The sequence below is a fragment of the Eulemur rufifrons genome, chromosome 15 (assembly GCF_041146395.1).
Source record: "Eulemur rufifrons isolate Redbay chromosome 15, OSU_ERuf_1, whole genome shotgun sequence".
Classification (NCBI taxonomy): Eukaryota; Metazoa; Chordata; class Mammalia; order Primates; family Lemuridae; genus Eulemur; species Eulemur rufifrons.
Window position 1 is genome coordinate 51,865,454 of NC_090997.1, and position 11,894 is coordinate 51,877,347.

The following is an 11,894-nucleotide window of genomic DNA, read 5'->3' on the forward strand; positions in this document are numbered from 1 at the left end:
ATTGCTGTTTCATAATGTCAAATGATACCAGCATTCTCTCTACACAAATATATTTATATATACAATCTAGTATGTGTGTGTGTGTGTGTGTGTGTGTATATATATATATATATATATCTTGCAAAGAAAATATGAAAGAAAGGAAAAATAAGTAAATGTGAAGAATTTAAAAGGGCAAAAAATCTAAAACTAAAAGGAACCAAAGTGCCTTGGACTAATGGCTAGTTCCTGGTCTAGGGCAAAGAAGGCATTATGTGAAGCTGGGGCATCTTGTTCTACAAGAAATCAAGTTGCTTTTGAAATTAATGAGATGATATCAAAACAACAGTGAACAAATGTAAGGAACCCTCACTGACCAAAGTTGTAAAAAAAAGTACCAAAAGAATTTCAAAATCCAAAAATTAGTGTTCATAAACAATAATGCCAGAAAAAAACTTATAGATCAAGATTTGATAAAGCATTGCCTTATCGTGAAATTGGTGATGAATGTAAAATCAGTAAACATCCATTTTCTTTTCTACGAGGACTTCAGAGTAAGCAAATAGCTCCAGTTAGTGGGGAAAAGCTCTGTATTATAAAAGAATACTACCTTTTTTTTTTTTTAAAGAAATGATAAAGCTAAGCTTGTATTTTCAAGGCAATATAGACTTAATATATATTAGTAAAATTTACAGAACCACAATGAAAATAATTCCAAATCTGAAATCAAAACAAGATAGTAAAACTTTTCTCTGAATAATAAACACATAGAACAATTATAAAATTCACTGTTGCTACAAGAGATTTGAAAAACACACACTTAATGTAATGAAAACATATAGCAAATTGCACCATGAAATTGCTAAATGCACAATTTTTTACTATACATATCATTTACAACATTTAAATTCTAAACAATAAATTGACAACAAATATCAGAGAATCATAAACATGCAGGCTATTTTCTGGAGACCATGCAATTAAAATATGAATTAGTTACCAAAAACTCCTCAAATACATATATTTGGAAAATCCTATGAAAGATATTACAAAAGAAAGGAAATTTCTAATATGTGTGTAATTGGAGATTCAAAAGAAGATAGCAAATGAGGTGGTAGCAATATTTAATGATTTAATGGCTAAAAATTTTTCAGAACTGATGATGAATTTAATCCATCAATTATATAAGCTCTACAAGCAAGATAAGTACAAACAAAATCACATTTATTCATACAATATTCAAACTACTGAAAACTAAAACAAAAAGAAAACTTTAATAACAGAGAGAAATAAAATATACAGTAATGCACCACATAATGATGTTTCAGTCAATGATAGACTATATATATGACAGTAGTTCCTTCAGATTATAATGAAGCTAAAAAATTCCTATTGTCTTGTGATGATGTAGCTGTCATAATGTTGTACCACAACTCATTTACTCACCTGTTTGTGAGGAATCTGTTGTAAACAAACCTACTGCCCTGCCAATGGTATAAAAGTCTAGCACACGCAATTATGTACAGTATGTAATACTTGATATTGATAATAAATGACTGTTACTGGTTTATGTATTTACTAAACTATACTTTTTATCATTATTTTAGATACTCTTTCTGATTATTAAAAAAAAAACCCAGTAAATTGTAAAACAGCCTCAAGCAGATCCTTCAGGAGCTATTCCAGAGAAGGCATTATCATAGCAGTTAACAGCTCCATGCATATTACTGCCCCTGAAGATCTTCCAGTGGGACAAGATACGGAGGCAGAAGACAGTGATATTGATAACCCTGACCCTGTGTAGACCTAGGCTAATGTGTATGTTTGTCTTAGTTTTTAACAAAAATGTTTAAAATGTAAAAGAAAAATAGAAAATAGGAAAAAGCTTATAGAATAAAAATATGAGGAAAGAAAAATTTTTTACAGCTACATAATGTGTTTGTGTTTTAAGCTATTATTTATTATAAAAGAGTCAAAGAGTTAAAAATAATTAAAAACTTATAAGGTAAAAAAAAGTTACAGTACTCTCCTTTTCTTGGCAGAGACTGGGCATGTGTTCCAGCTCCCCACTATGTACACAGGCAGAGGGAAAGGGCTCTGGCCCCCTCAGCATCATGTCTTTGGTGCCAGAGGCTTCCCATCTGCAGGTTCTATCCTCAAGAGACACCAGGTTTCTTGGGGGGAAAAACAAATTACAGTAAGCTAAGGTTAATTTATTATTGGAGAAAGAAAAAAAATTGATACATTAGTATAGTGTACAGTATTTAAGTCTACAGTGGTGTACAATAATGTCCTAGGCCTTCACATTCACACACTACTCACTCACTGACTCGTCCAGAGCAACTTCCAGCTCTGTAAGTTCAATTCATGGTAAGTGTCCTGTATAAGTATACCATTTTTTAATCCTTTATACTGTATTTTTACTGTACCGTTTCTATGTTTCAATATATTTAGATACATGGATGCTTACCATTGCACTACAATTTCCTAAGTATTCAGAACAGTAACATGCTGTACAAGTTTGTAGTCTAAGAGCAATAGGCTATACCATATAGCCTGGGTGCCTAGTAGGCTACACCATCTAGGTTGGTGTAAGTCCACTCTGTGATGTTGGCATCATGATGAAATGCTTAACAAAGCATTTCTTAGAATGTTATCTCTGCCAATATTTTCTTTTAATGTTATAATAATGTATTTTTATTTAAGCTCTTGTTTCTTTAAGAAGTCTCTGTCAGTTTTGCCTATGTTCATTGCTGCATTATTGAGAATAGCCAAGACACAGAATTGACCCAATCATCCATCAAAGGTGAATGGATAAGGAAAATGTTTTTCATATTTTATACATATACATACACACACACACACACACACACCCCCCCCCCATACAAATTCACAAAATTCCTATGGAACCTCTGAAGACTCCAAACACTTATAGCAATCATGAATAAAAAGATACATGCGTACACACACACAATGGAATTTTATTCAGTCTTAAAAATGAAGAAATCCTATCATTTATAACAGCATCAATAAAGCTGGAGGATATTATGCCACATGAAATAAGTCATGCACAGAAAGACAAATACTGTATGGTCACAGTTATACATGGAATCTAAAAAAGGTGAACTCACTGAAGCAGAGATAAGAATGGTGGGGTTTCCAAGGGATGGTGGTGGGAGGAATGAAGACATGTTGGTTAAAGGGTACAAACTTTCAGTTATGCAGGATGAATTATTTTTGGAGCTCTAACGTAGAGCATAGTAGCTATAGATAATAATACTGCACTGTATACTTGAAATTTCTTAAGAGAGTAGATCTTAAATTTTCTCACCACACCAAAAAAAAGATAACTAGGTAAGGTGATGGATATGTTAATTAGCTTGATTATGGTAATCATTGCACAATGCACACATATATGAAAACATCATGTACACCGTAAATATATACAATTTTTATTTGGCTATTGTAGTTCAATAAATCTGGAGAAAATTTTCAAAGAGTCAAAGGAAGGTAAAAAAAATGCAAGTTGTAAATGTATATAATTTTTCAAGAAATGTTGTTATATAGAAGAGTCAACAAATGGGAATGTGCAAGAGAACAAAGATACAAATTGAGTTTAAAATAAAAGACAGGAGATGTTGAGCATATTTATGTTGAAAACAACCCTTTAGAGAGGGAAATTAGTGACTAAGGAAAAAATAAAAGGGAACTGCAGAAGAAGTCCCTGTCAAACTGAGATTATGCAACAAGAAACAAAAGAAGTTTCAACCTTTAGGAGAAGTAAAGATAATTCTTCGTGATAAGAGAGGAAGAGACAGAAGATTTAAGTCCTGATGCCAGTAGAAGCATCGTTTGGAGTGAGAAAATCAGAAAGTTACTGCTTAGTTGGTTCATTTTCTCACTGGTAATTTCCTGAGAGTTGAGGAGGAACTGATGTGGAGCTCTTGGACATGATAAGAGGTTATAAAACTTTTATCTTAGAAAACATCCATTGATAGGATCATTTGGCAATATTCACTGCCAAATGGAAAAGCTGCTAGACTAGTTTTGTAATTTTTCAAATTATCCTCCAGGTCATCTACATTTAAACTAACAGGATGTAAACTCTTGCCCAGACTGAACATTATCGATATTTTCTATCTGTGCCAATGTAATATATGATTTTTTAAAAATGCATTTTATTTTATACTTCTTTTATTATCAGATAGAGCAAGAATGTTTTCTTGTGTTTGTTTATTGTTGTATTGACTGGAAAAGGATAAGGCTAGAGGCAAGGACATTTAAAAGACTGCTGCCATAGGACAGGTTGAGCATCCCTAACCTGAAAATCCAAAATCCAAAAACATAGTTGAGCATCGACGTGACATTCAAATCTCATCCTCAAAGGAAATGCTCATTGGAGCATTTCAGATTTCAGCTTTTCAGATTAGGGTTGCTCTGTGTAAGTGAATATAATGGTGGCCTGAATAAAATGAATATCACTATGTTTGTATATATATCACATTATGAAAATAAAAGACATTGAGTCCAACAGAACACCAGCTGGCTGTCTTTTATGAAGCTTCAGAGAGCGAATTTACCACACTTTTATCAGTCTGCATCACAAATTTATGGGTTTTCCGAAACTGAATTTTATGAGAAAATCAAGGAACACTACGTTTCCCAGTGGATACTCTCACATGAACAAAAGCTAAAAACTTAAAATTTACTTTTATCTTTCATCTCTAAATAGTGAGAATAGTCAGCATATCTGAAACAATAGATGCTGAATGCATGAAAGTTTAATGTTATATATGAAATTAAACTGTTAATTTATTAAGTGCCACTGAGAAAGAATATCAAGCTGAGTGTTATTTTTGCATAATCAGGGCAAATTACATGCTTCTACCTACACAAAGAAAAGCTAATTTTCTTTATGATCGTGATGAAAAGTACATGAATGGGTGAGGAAGTAAAGGCAGAAATTTTTGACAAAACCTTCAAAAATTTGATTATAAAGCAATGAAAAGATAAAAATAGTAACTGAAATAGGAAGTCTGGTTAAAGAATGTTTTAAATTTTAATTTAGTTTTTTATTTTATTAAGATGGTACTATGAGTTTAATTTTGTCTATCACCCAAAAACAGATATGTTGAAATATTAACCCTCAGTACCTCACAAAGTGACTTTATTTAGAAATAAGGTCATTGCAGAAGTAACTAGTTAAGATGAGGTCATACTGGAGTAAGGTGAGTCCCTAATCCAATATGACTTGTGTCCTTAGAAGAACATGACCATGTGAAGGCAGAGACACAGGGAGAACACCATGGCACACCAAAGCAGAGATGCAAATTCTGTATCTGCAAGCCAAGAAGCACCAGATATCACTACCAAACCACCAAAAGCTAGGAAGAGGCAATCCAGAACTGTGAGATAAGATTATATTATTTAAGTCACCCAGTTTGTGATACTTTGTTATGGCAGCCCTAGAAAATTATTATAATATACTTGAGGATACTCAGGGTATTTAAATGTTGTTGGGAATGGGTCACTAGGAAGGGAGACAATGAAGGTAGAAGAAAGAGAGGCTATCGGTGGAGTATGTTCCTGAAGGAGGAGATAGGAAACACTACCTCAGAAATATGGCCCTAGAAGGAAAGATATTTCTAGAATTGTAGTGAGAGGAAAGAAAGAAGATACAGTAGTTTCTAGCTATGATTCGCATTTTCTCTAAAACTTATGAAATGAAATTATCATCTGATGAAGAGCTGGGCCCTGGTGTCACAGGAGATTTGAGAGAATGGAAAATATTTGAAATGATCTCTGCAGACAGTAAGAGAGAAAGCTGAGGATCTACAAGATTGCCAGTCTCCAGATTCAAGAAAAGTGTTAATAAATGAATGTATTTGCAGTTTGGTTTGATATAGAGGTAATTTACTTGTATCCTTATTTTATCTATCCTACTTTGAAAAAAAAATTTGGTAATAAGCATTGTGAGTATTATAATTTGAAACCAGTAATAGACATTCATATGTTTTGTTGCCCCCTCACATCATTTGAGAAAACTATTCATTCCTTTCAAGACCTGTATTCAGGCTGTGAGGTAATAGATTTGTGTATTATCCAGTAAGAAATGGGTAATGACTGAATTAAAGCTTGTGGAAGCTACATAACCAGAAAACGTGAAATTCCCATCAGACCTATAAATTCACCTAGTCCTTGAGTTTATTTCAATATATGCAGTCATTTATTAAGTAAAATGGCATACTAATATTTTAGTTTGATATATGTAATAAAGGAGTCCCTTGATAGTAGAATTAAATAATATAGAGGCAGAGTTGTTCATTAGCCTATTCAACAGTTTATTAACATAGATAAAAGCTGTCCAGTTAACACAAATATATAATATTAAGCTGATATGGAATTTTGAGAGGATTTTTATTGGTTCTTTGAGACATAGGTTTAGGATTGTATTTAGTTTCCATCATCTTGATCCATACAAATAAATAAATATCTAATTAGCTATATGTCTGGGAAATACTAAAAAAGAGTCTCTGCTCATAAAGAGATAAAGCAAAGCTCGCATAATAAATATTAGGAACATTTTAAATTTTTTACTTTTATTTATTTATTTATTTTCAGCTTAAGTAATAACAATTTATTGAGAATTCCTGGGTTGGTGGTTATCTCCTCCCACCCTTGAGCAAGGGAGCAGCACTAGGAAATCACTGAGAAATAACACACTGTCCCAACACTCCTGGCCAACACAAAACAGGAAAGTCATTCCCCAGAAAAAGGGCTGGTCTTCAGTCTTCCTTAATCCAAGAGGGGTAGTGAAGCCAGTGTGGGTGCAGGGGACCATCACATGATACTGGGGGTGGGTGGCAGTATGCTGGACCCCTAGCTGGCTACTCAAAAACTGGAGAAGCAGAGCCACTTGCTCTCCGGGGGGTGGAGTTCTTGATTTCCAGGCTCATTACTTACCCTTGATGAGGCTGCCACTTCCCCAGGTGAAACTTTCATCCTGTAGGTTCAGCACAAGGTTGTCAGCAGTGAGATAGATACGATTCTGTGATGTGGCAATCGGCTTGGAAATGTTCTGGGCTGCCCAGATCTTGCGAAGCTTCATGTAGCCAGGGTTCTTGCTCAGCGCTTCTCTAAGGTGAACAGGGTAGGATTAAGGGTTCACACAAGGGCAGGTCTCATCCCTGGAACCATTCTCACCACTCCCTCGCTCCAGTCCTCCTCTGGGCTGTCAGATCCAAGGTTGTGCTCACGCAGATAGCTCACGCCCAGCCCTACTTTGGGCCCCACCTGTGGACCTCCCTGTAGGCTGCTGCCAGGAACAGCAACAGAAACGGAGGCAAGGCCAGTAGTGCTATTGATCTGGCCTTACAGAATATGAACATTTTAAAAGAAAAGTGTAACTAACCAGGAGGAGCAAGTATATATTTATACATCATTCCAGACTAAGCCCACATTATTTTTGATGATGTTACTAGTCTATTGGTTTAAAGTAATATATGTATGTGTATACATGTATATACACATTTAATCCATATTTATTTAAATGTAAAATGAAGACACAGTTAAGTCAATTAGTTATTAAAATGATGAACAAAAAAAGTGCTGTGTTGACACTAAAGGTATAGAATGTTGTCAAAAGAATACCAAAGTCCAAACATGTACGGTGCATGGTCTCAACTACTCGAGGGACTGAGGTGGGAGGATCTCTTGAGCTCAGGAGTACCAGTGCAGTCTGGTCAACATTAGCGAAACCCTGTTTCTAAAAGGAAAAATAAAAACAAGAATACCAAAGTCTTCATTTTGAGTCCTTTCCCAAGGTTAAACCTCATCTATCTTCATATTTCCCAATTCCCTCTTCAAATATGTTCCTCTCCTGAGTAGCAAAGCTGTATAGCATGGGGTTCAAAGGCCTAAGCTCTGCAACTATTCGACTATATTTGGAATTCCACTCTACTGGTCACTAGCTATGTGACCTTGGCAAAGTTATTTGTTTCCCATATCCTACAGTTTCCCTATCTGTAGAATGGAAATAATAATATATGTTTAGCATTGTTGTGAGGGTTAAATGAGTTACCACATTAAAAGTATTTGGAGCAGAGCCCAACACAAATTAAGAACTAAACAAATATTAAATATTGGAATTAATACCATTATGTCCCCTATCTTGGCTAATGGATTGTCATCTACTCAGTTGCACAAACTAGAATTCTGAGCATCAGCTTTAAGTCTCACCTTTTCATCACATGTGTGTCAGAAATAATTTGTAGACATGTGCCCTTGTCTACATCTTCAATGTTCAAGCTTTAATATAGGTCTTCAGTTCAAGCTTGAATATAGGTCTTCAGAATATATTTATTTACTTAATAAATAAACATAAATAAATATAAATTGTCTCTCACCTGGACAATTAGAGTGTGTCTCATAACTCTCTCTAATCTCATCTGCCCACACTAACATTTGTTTTACACATCATTTACTGTACCTTTATTTTGATATCCATATCTAATCATGCTATTTTTTTTCTTAAAAGGTTTAAAAGTTTCCAAGATAAAGTTTAGATTTCTCCCTATTACACATCAAGCTTAATATACACTGTTCTCTGAACTGGTTCTGCTTTTTCACACCTCACTGCCTGGCACTATTTTCCCTCCACTTCTCACTTGAAGTACCTCTCCCTCCCTTCTCTCCTTAATAATGATACCTTCTTCTTCCCATCTTGCATTAGTCATACCTCTCTCTTTGACCTTTTAGCATACATATTCTTCAATAACAACAAGTGCAGCAATAACAATAGTTAATTAACATTAATATATAATTATGTGTCACACACTATTATGAAGAGGGGTATTTCCTGATTGACTCCTCAAAACAATTCCATAATGTCGGTACTGTTAGCATCTTCATTTAACAGGTGAGGAAACTGGAGCAGAAGAGTTAAGCACTTGCCCAAGGCCACCTGGATGGTGAGATATAGAGCAGGCTTTGAATCAATACAGTCTGATTTGAGAGCTGAAGCTCTAAAATACTGAAGAAAACTGCCACCCCCCTAAGTACAGCACCCATATAGTATAGCACATTATACTATCATAAAAATTAACATCTCTGTCTCTTCCAACATATAATATCTTCTTTATATTGGCCATTCATATTAGACTCTTCATCTCCAGGCTCTAATTCAGTGGCTGGAATACAGAATGTACAAAAATTATAAAAGAACAAAGAAATGAATGAGTGTCAAGATCAGATAAAATAAATAGTTTATAATGAATTGCCTTTCCTGCCTTGTGGAATTCATGTTTACCAATTTTTATATAAATATTACTATTCCTTTATGTTTTTCTTTCAACCTCATTAGAGGAAAAACATAGGAAAATTAAATTTAAATGGTACTGCTACAGTTGACTTAATATTTGTCCAGATCTATACAACCACAAGTAAATCACATCACTAAAGAGCTATGTTTGCTATTGTGAATAATGTTGAAATGAAGATGGGAGTGTAGCTATCTCTTCAATATACTGGTTTTAATTTCTTTGATGTATGTTCAGAAGTGGGATTATACAATTATTATTTGTCAATTAAAAACATAATTAAGTTAAAATTTTAAAAAAAGAAGTGTGCTTACTTTTATGTGTCAGGTTTTCAAATCCTAAAAGCACTAGTGTTGGTGCTTGTGTAGACTTTTAAAATAGCCTTTCATCAAATTGGGTCATTTGAATTCTAAAAGTCTGATCTCTTTTTCTAAGGTTGTTCGATGCAGCCACTGTCATAAAAAATCAGCGTAAGTGAAATTGTTTTAATATTCCAAAGTCAAGACTCGTGAAAACATGTATTTATTTAGTTTAGTCAGTAAAGTATAACTCCGGTATAATTTCCAACGCATCTCCTGGATATACTACAGAATGGCCCCATTCAGCTGAAACACATGATTTGATTCCTGCCTAGATTTCTGAAATATATTTTTCCTAGATCAGTGAGACCAGGTGCACTAGTGGTTTTTTAAAAAGTTAGATTTGGTTTTACAATATTCATCTGTCTTCATTGAGCTTCTGACTATCCAGAGGTTTTCAAACTCAATTTTATATATGTCTTTACTTTTTGATAACTATATGAAATTGAAATCATATAATACATGTTTAACTGATATTTATTCATTTCCTCAATTTCCAAACTTATTTCTAGAAAGTAAAGATATAAAATCTTCTATATGCTTTATATTTTACATGGAGTTCAGGTAATTTTGTGTATAATTTCTTAATTTTCAAACAGATGGGGATTTTTCTCTTCTTGCTATTAACTTCTAATTTAATTACATTTATCAAAGAAATACAATCTGTATAAAATTAAGTTTTAAATAAAAATTTTATATGAAAAATTTCATTAGATCGTTTTCTATAAAACTCAAATTCTAGGAATCTATTGTAAGAAAATAACTGAAAATACACACAAAGATTTAGTCACAAGGACTTTCTATACATTTTTCTTTATAAACACAAAAATTTTGAGAAAAATACTACATGAGATAGAAAAGTACAAATAAATTACTCTGTAGTTAAAACTCATGATTCAAATAATTTAATAACATGTAAATATATTTAAAAATTAAGTGAAAAATAATATAATAAAAACAATATACTTATTATCTTTTCATTGTGTGGGTATACCTGGAAGGCAAAACTCTGAAATTCTTATATTGTTGTATAGTAAGATTGGGATGACTTTTATTTATTTTACTTCATCTACATTTCTAAAGTTTCTAACATGTATTACTTTTGTTTTTTAAACAATTGTATTTTAAAGCCTTCTATTCATATAAACTATACATAAGTTTACATGTTTAAGTTCCATTTAATTCCTTCTACTCTGAGTGTTTAGGACAAAGTTAATGCAAATAAAAACTTTTTTTGGTCTTGAAGAGGGACAGTTGAAATTTTTGCTTCAAGACACATCAACAGTTGCTGATATATTTAACACACACCCAAACAATTTCTACTTTTGCTACTGAAAGTTCTTTAAATTGGTCAGTCTTGACAACTCAACTCGACTCAAAGCTTTGGGTTACAACTAGACTTGCCTCTTTGTTCTCTAAAATCTTTAAAGCAAAAGTGGACTCATTAACTCACATTTTCTAACAAATATTAATTGATGCATAATAAAACTTTAATATAACAATAGAAAAATTTTACAAACTTCTGTAGAAGTTATAAGCTATGGGAGTCCAATATAATTTTTTGACATCTATTCTTATTCTGATTAATCTTTCCTCTGTGTATCATTACTCTTCTACAGACTGAATAAATTTAAAATTTATTATTTAGTTTAGCCATTTTACTTGCAAGGCAGTGAAATTTGAAATAAAGGAAAGAAATTGTACTTACTTGCCAATCAGTCTATATGACAAAATATAGACGTATGCTGATTTACAATGTATTTCTTTGATCCATAATAAAATGTTTGGTAATACTCTAAAGGAAATACAATTTCATCCTTTAAAGGGCTTCAAACCTCAAGATTATTAAACTTAATAATCTCAGCTAAGATTTTTTAAAATGTAGAATAGAATAGAAAAGTAGTTTAGATGGGGTGGAAATCAGGTATTCCACAATATCTTGTTTGGAGGTTAAGCTTCTCTGGCATAAATAAATTATATCAAATTGTGCAATGGAATGACAATGATTCATTGACACAAAAATATACTTTGGATTTATTATTAAATAGCATTTTCAGAAAGATCATATGGTCCAGTTTTTAAAATGTGTGTATGGATATATGTTTATTGAAGTGGGGAGGGTACACAAAGATACATAGGTTGTTATCAGATCATCCTGAACAATGGAATCACTAGTGATTTTATTTTCTCCTCTTTATTAATCTACTTTTGAACAATTCTATTATAATAAAAGTCATTT

The 11,894-nt window shown here is 32.9% G+C and overlaps 2 non-coding genes across 2 annotated transcripts; one reads left to right on the forward strand and one right to left on the reverse strand.

Annotated features, from left to right (window-relative positions):
- Positions 1-2,004: 2,004 nt before the first annotated feature.
- LOC138396184 (small nucleolar RNA SNORA57) lies at positions 2,005-2,148 on the forward strand. The gene has a single exon (XR_011235649.1). It is a non-coding gene; the product is annotated as a small nucleolar RNA SNORA57 (small nucleolar RNA).
- A 5,063-nt stretch (positions 2,149-7,211) lies between these two features.
- On the reverse strand, positions 7,212-7,460 carry LOC138396222 (small nucleolar RNA U89). The gene has a single exon (XR_011235678.1). It is a non-coding gene; the product is annotated as a small nucleolar RNA U89 (small nucleolar RNA).
- Between the last annotated feature and the right edge of the window lie 4,434 nt (positions 7,461-11,894).